The sequence below is a fragment of the Nannospalax galili genome, unplaced genomic scaffold (assembly GCF_000622305.1).
Source record: "Nannospalax galili isolate Female #2095 unplaced genomic scaffold, S.galili_v1.0 scaffold364, whole genome shotgun sequence".
Taxonomy (NCBI): domain Eukaryota; kingdom Metazoa; phylum Chordata; class Mammalia; order Rodentia; family Spalacidae; genus Nannospalax; species Nannospalax galili.
Genome location: NW_008352752.1, coordinates 2,080,127 through 2,093,313, shown reverse-complemented (window position 1 = coordinate 2,093,313; position 13,187 = coordinate 2,080,127). Strand labels below are relative to the sequence as shown.

Genomic DNA, 13,187 nt, shown 5'->3' with positions numbered 1-13,187 from the left:
TGTCCAGCTAATCATATGACTAGAATACGGTTCAGAGATAACAAACATGCTTATCAAAGCCACCCAAACAAATCACAACCTATAAAACTACAATGATTTTCTGGATTCTGATAGTTTTAAATAAGCAAATGCACCTAAACTATATCAATCCTTGTTAGAATTAGAAATATTTTTCAATGCTATTGCAAAAATCCCCGTCTGAATACATAAGAACTCATTTTCAATTTTGAAAGAGCAACATAGGATTAGTTCTCATAAATTATTAACACGATTTATAATATATCTACCTCTATATTTTGGGCATTTCTTTAACTTATTTTCCCAAACAAATGGACATGAAATAGTCTTAACTTACACTTTTTTTCAAAGAGATACTTACAATATGATACTCCTTCAACCTTCTTGACAGTTTTCCTATCTTCACCAAGCCATTAAAATTTTCTGCAGAGGTACAACATAAGAATAACCTTAATTATTACAGATATCATTTTATTCATAGACGAACAAAGTTTTATAAGTCCAAACAATAATAAGTGGAAAGCATCAGTTTTAAACCGTGTCAAGTTTCAGAACCTCAAAGTCCAGTTTTGTCTGATGGAGCATGATACCTGAGTTGTAACAATTTTCAAGATCACAAATGTGAAGACAAAAACTTACAAAGACAAAGTGATTGGCTAATATCTAATACTTCCTTCAATTTGAGAAGCTCAAAGTCCTTGAAAGAATACAATGAGATCACTTAACTATTAAAAATAGAATTTAGCCACGATCTACTTAACATACCATAAAGGAGAAAATCACAACTGAGTTATAAATTAGTCTTCACTTAACATTTATCTGACGTTTTTAATCTATCCCAAAAAATACAGAAGCCTTGAAATTTTCTCAGTATGTCTGTAAACCTGAAACTGCCTAAAAATTATCACCCTTTTTAATTTTTAATTTTACTGTTTCTATTTTATGTGTATGAGTATACTGCCTACATGAATGTAAGTGTACCTGTGTCATGCAATGCCAGCCAGAGGTCAGAAGAGGGTGTCAGACCCTCTGAACTGGAGTCAAGGATTGTTGTTAGCCACCATGTGGGTACTAGTAATCAAACCCAAGTCCTCTACAAGAACAGCCAGTGCTCTTAACCACTGAGCCATCTCTCCAGCCCCAAAATTGTCTTCTTTGATATATTCTTCATTTAGTAAACAGTAAAGTCATAAGCTGTCTTAGAATAAGTACTAAACAGTTAAGTATAGTCATAAAAATGTTTTTAAAACTCTTCTATCAAAAATTGTTCAAATGAGAACGGTAACAGTTATATTTAAAAATTGGCCTTTAACTAGTCAAGTCAGGCACACCTGGTACTGCACGACTTTAATCCTAGCACTGAGAAGATGGGGCTCTCTGAGAGATCCAGGTCTATGTTAGGGAGTTCCAGGCCTCCAGGCCAACTGGAGCTACAGAGTGTGACTCTCTCCTGTCTCAAAAAACAAAAACAAAACAACGAAGAAAAAAAAAAAAAAAAACCCACAATGGAAGAAAGGGGAGAAAAATATATTTCTTCCATTTAATGTCCAGAAGCGGTTAATCAAAGGCTGATTTGGGACCTCAAAGCATCTGTAGTCCAGGTTCCTTCCATCTTCTTTTCTCTACCATATATTTATTGATTTTATTCCAAGTCACCTTATAGTCTAAGAATGCTGTGGGAATTCCAATCACTATCGCCACATAGCAGCAGGAAGCACAGAAAGGGAGAATTAAGTCCCTTCCAATTCCCTTCTAAATCTGACACTGTATTCCAGCTTGCATCATATAAATTACAATTGTATCTGGTAAGTTACAAGGGGCATACTAAAATGGAGGTTAAATCCTTTAAGTAAAGTAGTATTTTAAAGATTTTCATACAAAGGATCATTTGAAATTAATAAAAATCAAAATACAAATGTTGATCTACCAAATACAATTTAAATTAAAAGGATTATCTCAGAATAGAATGGGATTTGGTCAGTATTACTCAAGAATTTTACTATTAATTAGTACACTCATCATGGAAACCGGAATAGAGGTTTCTCAAAAAATTAAACACAGAACTCCTATATGATCCAGCAAATCCACTATGAGGTACACACCCCAAAGAAAAGAGTCGTATGTCAGAGAACACTTTGATGTTCTCAGTATTCACCAGAGCAAAGAAATGGAAGTAACTTACATATGGAGGAACTAATGAATGGATAAAGATGTGGTATGGCCAAAATTCCATCATGGATTAGATGGGGGAGGGGTGACTCAACACCCCTAGGTAAGGAGCTATAGGCAACTGATGGTTGAGGGGGAGGGAGAAGAATCTGTTTTCTCCAGAGATAAGGCCCCTGATAGACTACCCATGCTACAAGTGAATAGCCTACACCTATACAAACCAGTAGCACTAAATGGACAGAGAGGGTTTAAAAATTCTCAAACTTCTGCCCTCTGCTTCCCTGGGCTTGCACGACCCACAGGCCTCATTCCAAGGTAAGTCAATCGTGCCCTGTGTACCTTGACTCCCCGAGCCTCATTCACCCTCCTATTTCCCTCCTAGTCTGCGACCTGTCTCGTTCCTTGTCTTGGCACCCCAGACACAAGGGGAACCACTACTGCTTCCTGATCCTTTGCATCCACACCAACTCAGTACCTTCTGGGGTCCCCAGGAGCCCTCTGGGCCTGGTCCCGCCCTCACCTCCCTCTGCTTCCCTGGGCTGGACAATCCGCCAGCCTCTTTCCTGGATGCTAGGGCTGATCTTTCGCCTTCCTGATCCTTTTCATCCAGACCAACCCAGCTCCTCAGTGCAGGCCCAGGAGCCCTTAGGGCCACTTGCCGCCCTCATCTCCCTTTGCATATGTGGGTGGCATGGCCACCAGCTGCCCCAGACCAGCATCTTTCCTGGGCCAGGCTCCCAGGCTAGTCCAACCCTCAAATTCTAGAGGCGAAAATCTTTCCTGGAGAAAGCCTTAGGAGAAAGCCTGAGAGCATCTGATCCTCATCTGACTTGGGCCGCTGTGGGAACTCCTGAAGACAAAAGCAATCTGGCCACTCCATTATAAAATCAAAACAGAGAACCAAAAACAAACAAACAAACAAAAAAAAAAAACCTACAAATGAACCTACCATTTTATCTAGTTATACCACTCCTTGGCATATACCCAAAGAACTCACCCTATTGCAGAGGCACTTGTGCATCCATGCTTTTGCTGCTCTTTTCAGAATAGCTAAGAGATAGAAGTAACCAAAGTGTCCCTCAATTGATGAGTGGATAATGAAAATGTGGTTCATTTATACAATGGAGTTTTACTCAACAGTAAAGAAAGATGAAATCATGAAATTTTCAGGTAAATGGATGGAATTAGAAACTGTTATACTAAGTGAAGTAACAGCGACACAGAAAAAAAATCGACATATGTTCTCCCTCATATGTGGATCCTAGAACCAAACCCTGATAAGTATGTATCAAGACATAACTACAGGAACCAGGATAATGGAAACAGGGAAGTAAAGGAAAGAAAGAACCTGAAAGAGAAGAACAGTAGGAAAGAGGCCTTAATAAGGGAAATATGAGTGGGAGACAGACTTGAGCCTAGGGTGAAAGTCTTATTGACAGCCATACAGCAGGCCTGAGGCAACAGCCCGACCCTTGGAGCCACAAGGAATGCCTTATGACATTTGCGCCCATTGAAAGATCATGAGACTGATGCCTAGAGCTCGCCACTCCCTAATCACCACCCTTGGACTTCCAAAATTGCAACACTTAGATATTGCAACAGTCAGGGTCACCTGGTTTCCAGGAATCCAGGCTCTGAAATCTGAAACCCAGTATGCTAATGAGGCATCCTACCCATTATTCTGTGATAGGACGTTAAGTCTGTTATGCTGGTAAGGTATCCTACTTGCTGTACTGTGATAGGACACTAAACATGTTATGCTAATAAGGTATCCTACCTGCTGTGCTGTGATTGGACCACTACCCCTATCAATTCCATACCTTGGGGCTGGCAGGCTGTCTCCCACCAGGGAAACCTGCCCTTGGATTGTTTTTGTAAATAAAGTTTTATTGGCACAAAGTCACACTCATTTACATACAAAAGTCATTTTCCACAGTAGCAGTTGAGATGGCCTCAAAACACTGTCCAGGATCTCATTAGAAGTGTTTGGGGGCTCAGTGGGATGTCTGTCAGCCCAGAACTCAGGAAGCTGAGGCAGGAGACTTCCTTAGAGTTCAAGGCCAACCTGGGCTACAAAGGCAACCCCCTCAAACAAAAGTGTTGCTGACTCTAGGTTTTATTTCAACAGATATGGATAAAAATTGGGTTAGTTTAAGGGAGGGGTGAGGGAAGGGTATACAAGGAACCGAGGGGATAAAGAGGAAGAAGGAGCTCAAGAGAGGTAGGACCATAGGAGAAGGGTATTATTAAGGGAGAAAGGGGGAAAAAAGGGGCCCCCTAATTGAGGAAACCATGATGGAGGGGTGAGACAATGCGAGAGATAAATAATGCCTAGCTCGTTTTAAAAACCAGAGAGAACCCTATTACTCCAACAACCTACTGACAAATTATACATAGCAGATCAAGAAATATATGTCTAGGTAAGGTTTATCTGAAAACAATTGGTCTTTGCCCAAGATTTATCTACATGACACACAGTAATTAAAAGTATCAGACTAGTGGAACTAACCTTCTTGGATGTTTAACACACATACTTTGCCTATAATAATTTGGTCAGAGGGACATAAAGGACAGTTTTTGCTTCTTGCCCTCCTAGGTCAACTAGTTCCAGGGGACTATGAGCATCCCTCAAAATGTCCTGGAATTGTGGTGGGTCACCTGTCCTCTTGATCAAGGAAGCCAAGGAGACCCCACAAGATGGACTTGAACCAGTGTCCAGTCTACAAAGAAGAGGGTCAACACAGAGGAATCATTTCCTCCAAGCTTTCAAGCTTCCAAGTAAAGCCAGCCACGCTCGAGCAGGACCTTTGACTTACCTTCACATAGGTGGAACTGGTAAAAGAAAGGAGCCAGGATGCCTCCCAAACCCTGTGACCCCTGAGGAACAGATCCTCAAACGACCTTAAGAGTAAAAATAAATTGGTTTATCTGGGCCAACTGTATGGCCTTAAACACACAAAAGGAAAGTATAACCAAAGATTAAAGGGGCTAATATAATTTTTTAAGAGTCCATATGTATAGTTACAGGCTACATAACAAGCAACAATGCCAGATAGGAGATACCTTCTTTTGAGTTGTTGGCCAAGGTGGCCAAAGGGACTCCCAGATAGTAACCTAGCATAAAACTGGGAAAATGCACAGCAGACCTCAATCTTATCTAAAGGAATATTGACAACTGATTGCTGCTAGATGAGGAACAGCTGACCTTCTAAAACAAAGAACTCTAGAGAGGCTGACTAGATTCACCAGATGGACAAGTAGTGGGGAATGGCTGGGGGTGCCAACAACACAGCAGACAGTAACAGGGATATCAGAGCATAAGGGCTCTAGTGGGGGGAGGGAGGCTATGGGACGGTGCCATCTGGAAAGTGGGTGTATAGCTGAATAAGATGGTTTGGAATGTTCTGTGTGATACACACACACACACACACACACACACACACACACACAAAATCAACAAATTTTAATAAAGGTATCATATTTGAGGAGGAAGCATGGAAATTTACATCATGCTAATTAATAGAGGTAATAAACATTACCACTGAAATCTACCCGATGACTTTATAGGCATACACGGGCACCAAGGATCCAAGTGCAACCGATTATGACTAGTAATAATCAAACACATACAGATTACAGGTGTGAGCTCCAACATCTCAGTGTTAGTAGCAAAAACAATGAGTCTGTCTACAAGGAACAATATATTCTAAAATGAAATCTCATTCAATTTTATGTCTTACAGGGCTTATACTGAGTTCAATATTGTATAACTGTATTAATTGAACTGTGATCCTAGAAACTTGCACCCACTTGTGAAAGAGATGTTACTCTTGCTCTGGAGTGTGTTACTGAATATGTTAAAGCTGTAATGAAATGCTTCTTCTAATCATGTAGTTATTAAAAAATTTTTTGAAAAATTTACTTCTTGCTAAATAGTGGAGGTGATAAACATTACCAGTGAAATCTACCTGATGACTTTATATCCATACTCAGGTACTAAGGATCTGAGTGTAACCGACTGTGACTAGTAATAATCAGATACATAAAAGTTAAAGACACATGTGCAAACACCTAAGTGTTAGTAGCATTAAAAATGTAGGAAACAACATCTTAAAATGAAATGGAGATCTTTTTTAAAGGGTAAAAACTCATTCAATTTTATGTTTTACAGGGTTTATACTAAGTTCAATACTGCATAACTGTATTAATTCAACTGTGAACCTAAAAATTTAGACACCTTTGAAAGAGATGTATCCTTGCTCTGGAATGTGTTACTGAATATGTTGAAGCTGTAATGAAATGCTTCTTGTAATCATGTGGTTATTAAATTTAAAAAAAAAATTTAAATGTTAAAAAAATTCTCCAACTTTATTTAAAGATGTGGTATGTAGACACAATGAAATACTATGTGTGCATAAAAAGGAAATCCTGTTGTTTGTAACATGGACAAAACTGATGCTCACAAGGTTAAGTAAAGTAAGTCAGTCACAGAGAATACCATAGATCTCATACCTCTTTTTTATTGCGAACGTCACACATACATATGTGTTCTGATCAAATCCACCCAACCCTCCAACTCCTCGCCCTAGCCTCTTCCCATCTCCCTCCCAATTTAATATGCTCTCTTTTTATTTTTCTTTAAACCCACTGAGTCCACTTAGTAGTGCCTATGTGTGTCTGAGTGCAGGGCCATCTACTGGAGCATGGGTGGGTAACTTCTGGGGAACCTCATCCCTGAAGGAAACTCACTCTCTCCCCACCCTCCTGCTGTCATCAATTGTCAATAGTGTCTCAGCTAGGGGTGGGACTTCATGAGCCCCTTCCTTCTCAATCCATACTTGATCTTGGCTGGCTTGATCTTGTGCAGGTATTGTGCACGCAATAACAGCCACTGTGAATTCATGTATGCAATGGCCCTGTCATGTCCAATAAATAATGCTTCACTGAGGGTCTCTTCTACCTCTGGTTCTTAGAATCTTTCTTCCCCTCTTCACCTAGGCTGACTGAGCCTTGGGGGAAGGAGTATGATTATCGTTATACCCATAGTGTATCTCACATCAGAGAAGCTTTTTTTTGGCAGCTAATGATTAATACAGAGAGCCATGACTGGTTCTAGTACAGAAAGTAAGAAAGTGGAATGTTCAGCTCATACTGAGATCTCATGGTATTTGAGAGAGTAGAGTGGTGGCTATCAGAGGCTAGGGAGAGTAAAAAGAAGAAAAGGATAGAAAAAGATGGATAAAAGGGTACTAAGCTATTGTTAAACAGAAGCAAGAATTCTGCTGTGCTTTTGCACAGTAGGGAATATATACCACATTTCAAAAAGCTAATAGGGTTTGAAAGTTTTCACATAAAAAGGTAATACATGGGCTAACAAGATAGCTCAACTACTTCTCTGGGAACCACATGGTGGATGAAGAGAACTGATTCTTGCAAGTTGTCCTCTGACTTCCACATGTGCACCATGGCATATGCATACACACACACATACTATACATATATATATAAAATAAGTAAATAAATAATACATCCTTGAAAAGTATGTTTACTTGATTGGATCATTACACAACATAGGAGGCACATACTGAAATCTATCACATTATCTCTAATATATACAGTATTTATGCCATGCATCAATTCAAAAATAAATTTAGGAGCTAGATATATATATGTGTCAGTAGTAAGAGTGTTCCCTAAGAACACCCAAAGGCATTCTGTTCAATCTTTAATATTGAAAAAAAAGAATACTTTTTTTAAATGCATAATTAATCTGAAAACAGTTTAAACAGAGGAATAAAATATTAACACATAAAATATGCTTCTGGCTGGGTGCACACCTGTCATTCCAGCACTAAGAAGGAAGAAACAGGCCAGCCTGGGCTATGAGACCCTATGTCCAAAAACATAACAAATATAGATATATACATATTTTTATTTTAAATTAAGATCATGAAATTGTTAAGATCATTTAAACAAGTATGTCAAAAGAATATTCTTTAGAACAAGTATCTTTAAAACTTGTTGAGAGGCCCTAAGGCACACAAAATTGGTACAAAAGTATCTTTTTAACAAATTCTACAGAATATTACAATATATCATTAAACTTCAAGAAACACTGAATCAAAGGGAAAATACTACACAAAACAGTAATAGTGGTTTACCTCTGGTTTTGCAAACTATAACTAAATTTCATTTTCTCTACCGAGTTCATTCTTTTCTTTCTACAATGAACAAATATGATTTTTTTTTCATTATTTTGGCCTAGATCAGGAAGCAATCGGACATCCTCTAAAGATGGTTAGACAGAGATAAGCTTAATATTTGGTATTACTGATTTGAAAAAGAGAAAGAAAATGAGGTGGGCAATCTGTAAATGGGCACTATTTTTACCACTGGGGTAATAGTAACTCTTTGTTAGTTGCTAGTAAGAAGCCAGCCTGTATATACACAGCTGTCATCTAACTTCCCAGCATTCACATTTCACTGTTAGCTTTGCATATGTCATTCCTAACCAGATGCTGTATCTGTCACTCCTAATAATTTACCCAGACATACTGACTACTCTGTTCATCTCACTCTGTGAAACTAATCATTTGTCCTTCATACTTCTAGAAACCCTTCTACCCTCTATAGTTTTCAATATTTTAAAACTTTACTGTCTACTTTTTTAGTTACTCACATAAAGGACTTTTTAAGTGAAATTATATCTCTTCTCTATTTTTATAAACATCTAACATTGTCTTAAATTTTCCAGTTATTACTGGATACACACATAATTGTAATGTCGGTATTAGTTCTATCCTCTGAAAGTCTCACAATAACAATTAACAGAGTCTCATAATTTAGAATGTTCTAAAGTTCACATTTTCTAGTGTGATTCAATCTCCTCATGATTCTGTGGAAGAACATTGAAAACTAAGAAAAAAATAATATACTCAAAATTACTAATAAAGTACATGGAATTAAAATTTCAAAAAAGGAGGAGAGTTGGAGAGATGGCTCCATGAAAAAAAGAACTTGCTAGTCTTGTAAAAGACACAGATTATGTTACCAGGACCCACAACAGGTGGCTCACAACACCTATAACCCCAACTCCAGGGAATCCAATGCCCTCTTCTGGCCTCTGCAGGTCCCTGAACACACATGACTGAACATACACACATCCTGGCACACACATACATATGAACGTGCACACACACACACACACCAAAAAATTACTTTTTTTTTTTCTTTTTGAAATAGGGTCTCCCTGTAGCCCCAGCTGGCCTGGAATTCGCTATGTAAATCAGGTTGGCCACAAACTCACAAAGATCTGCCTGCCTCTGCCTGCCTCTGCCTCCCAAGTGCTGGGATTAAAGGCATGTGCCACCACACCCAGCCTAAAAAATGTTTTTAAAGATAAAATAAAACTTTTATTTTCTTGAGATAGGGTCTCACTACGTAGCCCTTGCTGCTTGGAACTCATTATGTAGACCAGGTTGACTTTGAATTCACAGAGATCTGCTTGCCTCTGCCTCCCAAGTACTGGGATTAGAGTATGCCAACACACCAGGCAAAAATAGAATAAATCTTAAAGTAAAGGAGGTTGATCAAAATAACAGCAACAAAAAAAGAAATATACTATTTTAGGCCTCTAGAACTTGGAAAATAAGCAGAGACAGAGAGAGATTTCCACATAAAAAATAATAAAAGGTAAATGTATAAGACATTATACATATATATGTCAAGACAATATATACTACAGATATACAGAAGGTGAAATGCTGCAGTAGGCAGAGTTAGTCAGAGAAGAATCCTCAACTAAGATCAAACTCAATAGAGTAAGAACAGTGGGACAACCAAGGGAGATATTGCTCTCAAGAGACAACTGGCCATATCTGAAGAAATGGTTGGTTGTCGAGTTAATGAGAACTATTACATCTCATAGGGACAAATCTTAAAATACACAGGACAGACCCAGGACACACATACACACAAATGAATTATTCAGCTCAAAATGTTAAAAATGCTAGAATGACCATGGAAAGTTAAAAATAAGTGAACAAAACAACTGGTGGCTACAATATACATCTTTAACAAATCATAACATGGCTAGTTAAAGGTCAGAAAGCACAAGTGGGAATAAATTGTGGTGGCCTATTCAAACAATCTGACAGACCAAAGAGATACAGAAAAATCATGACAAAATTATCTGGCAATTATGACATCAAAGTCATATGTACCAAGTTTTAGACAGAAAGACACATTGGTTTCCAGGTGTAAGGAAAACTAGATACAGGAATACTATTAACATACAAATTTAAAGGCTATGGGAAAATCATAGTTTAAGTAGCTACTTGAGTAGCAATAAAGTTTGATGCCCACATAAGCTACAAACAAATGAAGCAGAAACTTTAAACAATAAGCAAACTCAGAAATCAGCTTTCATCCTGAGGGTATATCCTTAACGTTGGTGAAACTTAACTTACATTGTATGACTGCACAAAGCTCAGGAGACAAGACCTAAATAGTCTATCAAAAGGATAAAAAATATATACATATATAAAGTTGGTACCCCAAAATATTATACTCTAATGTTAACAACAAGAAAACAACACAGACATCTCCTTGCTACTACCCCCTTTACAGTCACACCTACCCCTCACCATTCCCAATACTCCTAAAGCCTAGTAACCAACAATTCATTTTATAATTTTGAGATTGTAATAATTCTCCTGGAATGTAATCACAAAAAAAAAACCCTTCCCAAAAGTTCTCATAATAAATTCACATGTGTACAAGCTAGTAAACCTCCTAAGATGTCATTTAAAGCACTCTTAAACTGCCAGACCAGCAAGTGAACAAAGAATATAGGCAAGTTCTCTGTGAAAGATATAAAAATACCCTCAAAGTATCTAGTGCTTTTCCAAATAAATAAACAAAAATAAACACTACTCCAGAATATATTATGTATACCTCATGTATGTGTATGCATGTATACCATATACAGTCAATGAGAACCAACATAAAGAAAAGACAGCAGAATTAGAGATCCTATAATTTTTGTAAAGATTATTTAATAAAAATGTTTTAAGCAACAAAAAGGCTACATATTTACTGTTCTAGTCTGCTTTCAATTGCTGTGATAAAAAACACTGATCAAAACCAACATGGGGAAGAAAGAGTTTATTTTGCTTACAGCACAGTCCATCATTAAGGGAAGCCAAGGCAGGAACTCAGGGCAGGAACCTGGAACACAGACCATGGAGGAACAGTGCTTACTGGCTTGCTCCCCATGGCCTGTGCTCAGGCTGCTTTCTTAAGACAACACAGGCCCACCTGCCCAGAGGTGGCACCACCCACAGTGCTTCCACATCACTCAACAGTCAAGAAAATGCCCCAGAGACATGGCCACAGGCCAATCCAATGGAGAACATTCCTCAATTGAGGTTCCCTCTAACCAGGTGAATCAAGTTGATGATTGAAGCTATCCAGCACAACTGTACATAGGTATAAAACAAATAAATAATGTAAAACTTATAATTCAATGTAAAGGTAAACAGCAGAGTAGTACAAATCAATTATTTAAAACAAAAAAGAATAAACTTTTTTTATATTTATCTAAAATGCAATCAAGAGGAAAGAAAACAATGTAGGAACAAGTGAGAGATAAAAAGAATAGAAGCTACCTTTGACAAATGATCAGTTTCTTACATTATCAACACACTAGGAAACACTTGTAAAATACAGCAAAAGTGAATTCTTCATAATCATATGCTAAGATGTCATGCAATGTTGAGTTGCTATAAAAGCTTCTAGATGCTTACTGTGAGTTTGTCTTTAATTTACCACACACGATCAAATCAGTTTGTCCATTAGCTTGGATACCACACTGGTCTTAAATATAAATATGTCAATAATATTAAAGAATATAAAATAGAAAAGAAAATATATACAATATTCATCTAGGTAATAATTTTAAGTTTTTCCAGAATAATTAAAGATACAGACAGAAGGTTTGAAAAGGATCAGTTAAATGTAATCTATGAAACTATGTAACTACCAGTTTACAGATGGTATCCATTATAGTTACTCTAACAAAAACACAGGCTAGGATGTTCTTTCTGTTTTTTTTTTTTGTTTTGTTTTTTGTTTTTGTAAACTAAGAACTAGGGGCTGAATGCACTCTAGAGAAACAAGACAGGGATAAGCAGACTTAGTAATACAAGTTATCAGAAACCATCTTTCAAGTTCTAAAGATTTCCTCTCATAGTAGAAATAGCCTCCCTACTACAAAAATTATGCTTTCTTATTAAATCAGAGATTTTTAATGTGTCACTTTATAAAATAAAAAATTACATGGGGCTGGGAGACTACTCCATAGATACAAGTACTTGCCGTGTAAGCATGAGGACCTGAGTTCAAATCCTCAGAATGAATCTGAAAGCCAAGCATGTAGCTCCAGTGTCTGTAATCCCGGCACTCCAACATGAAGACGGGAGACAAAGACAGACTCCCCAGAAGCTTGCTTATGCAGAGCTGGCATACACAGCAAAGAAGATACAGGGATACTATTATGACACAGATTTAAAAGTTACGGGCAAATTATGTTTTAATTAAGTACTTGGATAGCTATCTCAACAAAGACCTACACCTGAGGTTGTCTTGTGACCACTACACACATGATGTGCCATGTGTACACCTGCACTTACATATATGGATACACAAATACACATACACAGAAAAATGGTAATTGTATATTAGCAAGGACTGAATATATTTTCAATTATATTACTATATTATTACAGGATTTCAATTTCCATTACCCTATTCTTTTCAATGTGAGGTGCACTACAAAATATTTCAGTCTATTGTATCTGTCAAATACTCCAAACAACAGATTCTTTTACTTTCAAATGCAGTTCTTTTAAAAACCTTGCTCAGACTTCTGACAGAAATTAAATGTAAATTCAAAATTCAAAATCTACCTATTAAAACAAATTATGACATCATACCTCCAA

General features: G+C 37.5%; 1 protein-coding gene across 7 annotated transcripts in view; it reads right to left on the bottom strand.

The window, feature by feature from the left end:
* Tbc1d5 (TBC1 domain family member 5) overlaps positions 1–13,187 on the bottom strand; it is a 545,935-nt gene that overhangs the window by 504,712 nt on the left and 28,036 nt on the right. For 6 of the 7 annotated variants that reach the window (XM_029554511.1, XM_017802415.2, XM_029554510.1 and 3 more), the window contains one exon: positions 380–441. The exons of the other annotated variant lie outside the window; for it this stretch is intronic. The gene's annotated coding sequence lies outside the window, so the exon portion shown is untranslated. The remainder of the gene's footprint in view (positions 1–379; positions 442–13,187) is intronic. 7 annotated transcript variants of the gene reach the window in all.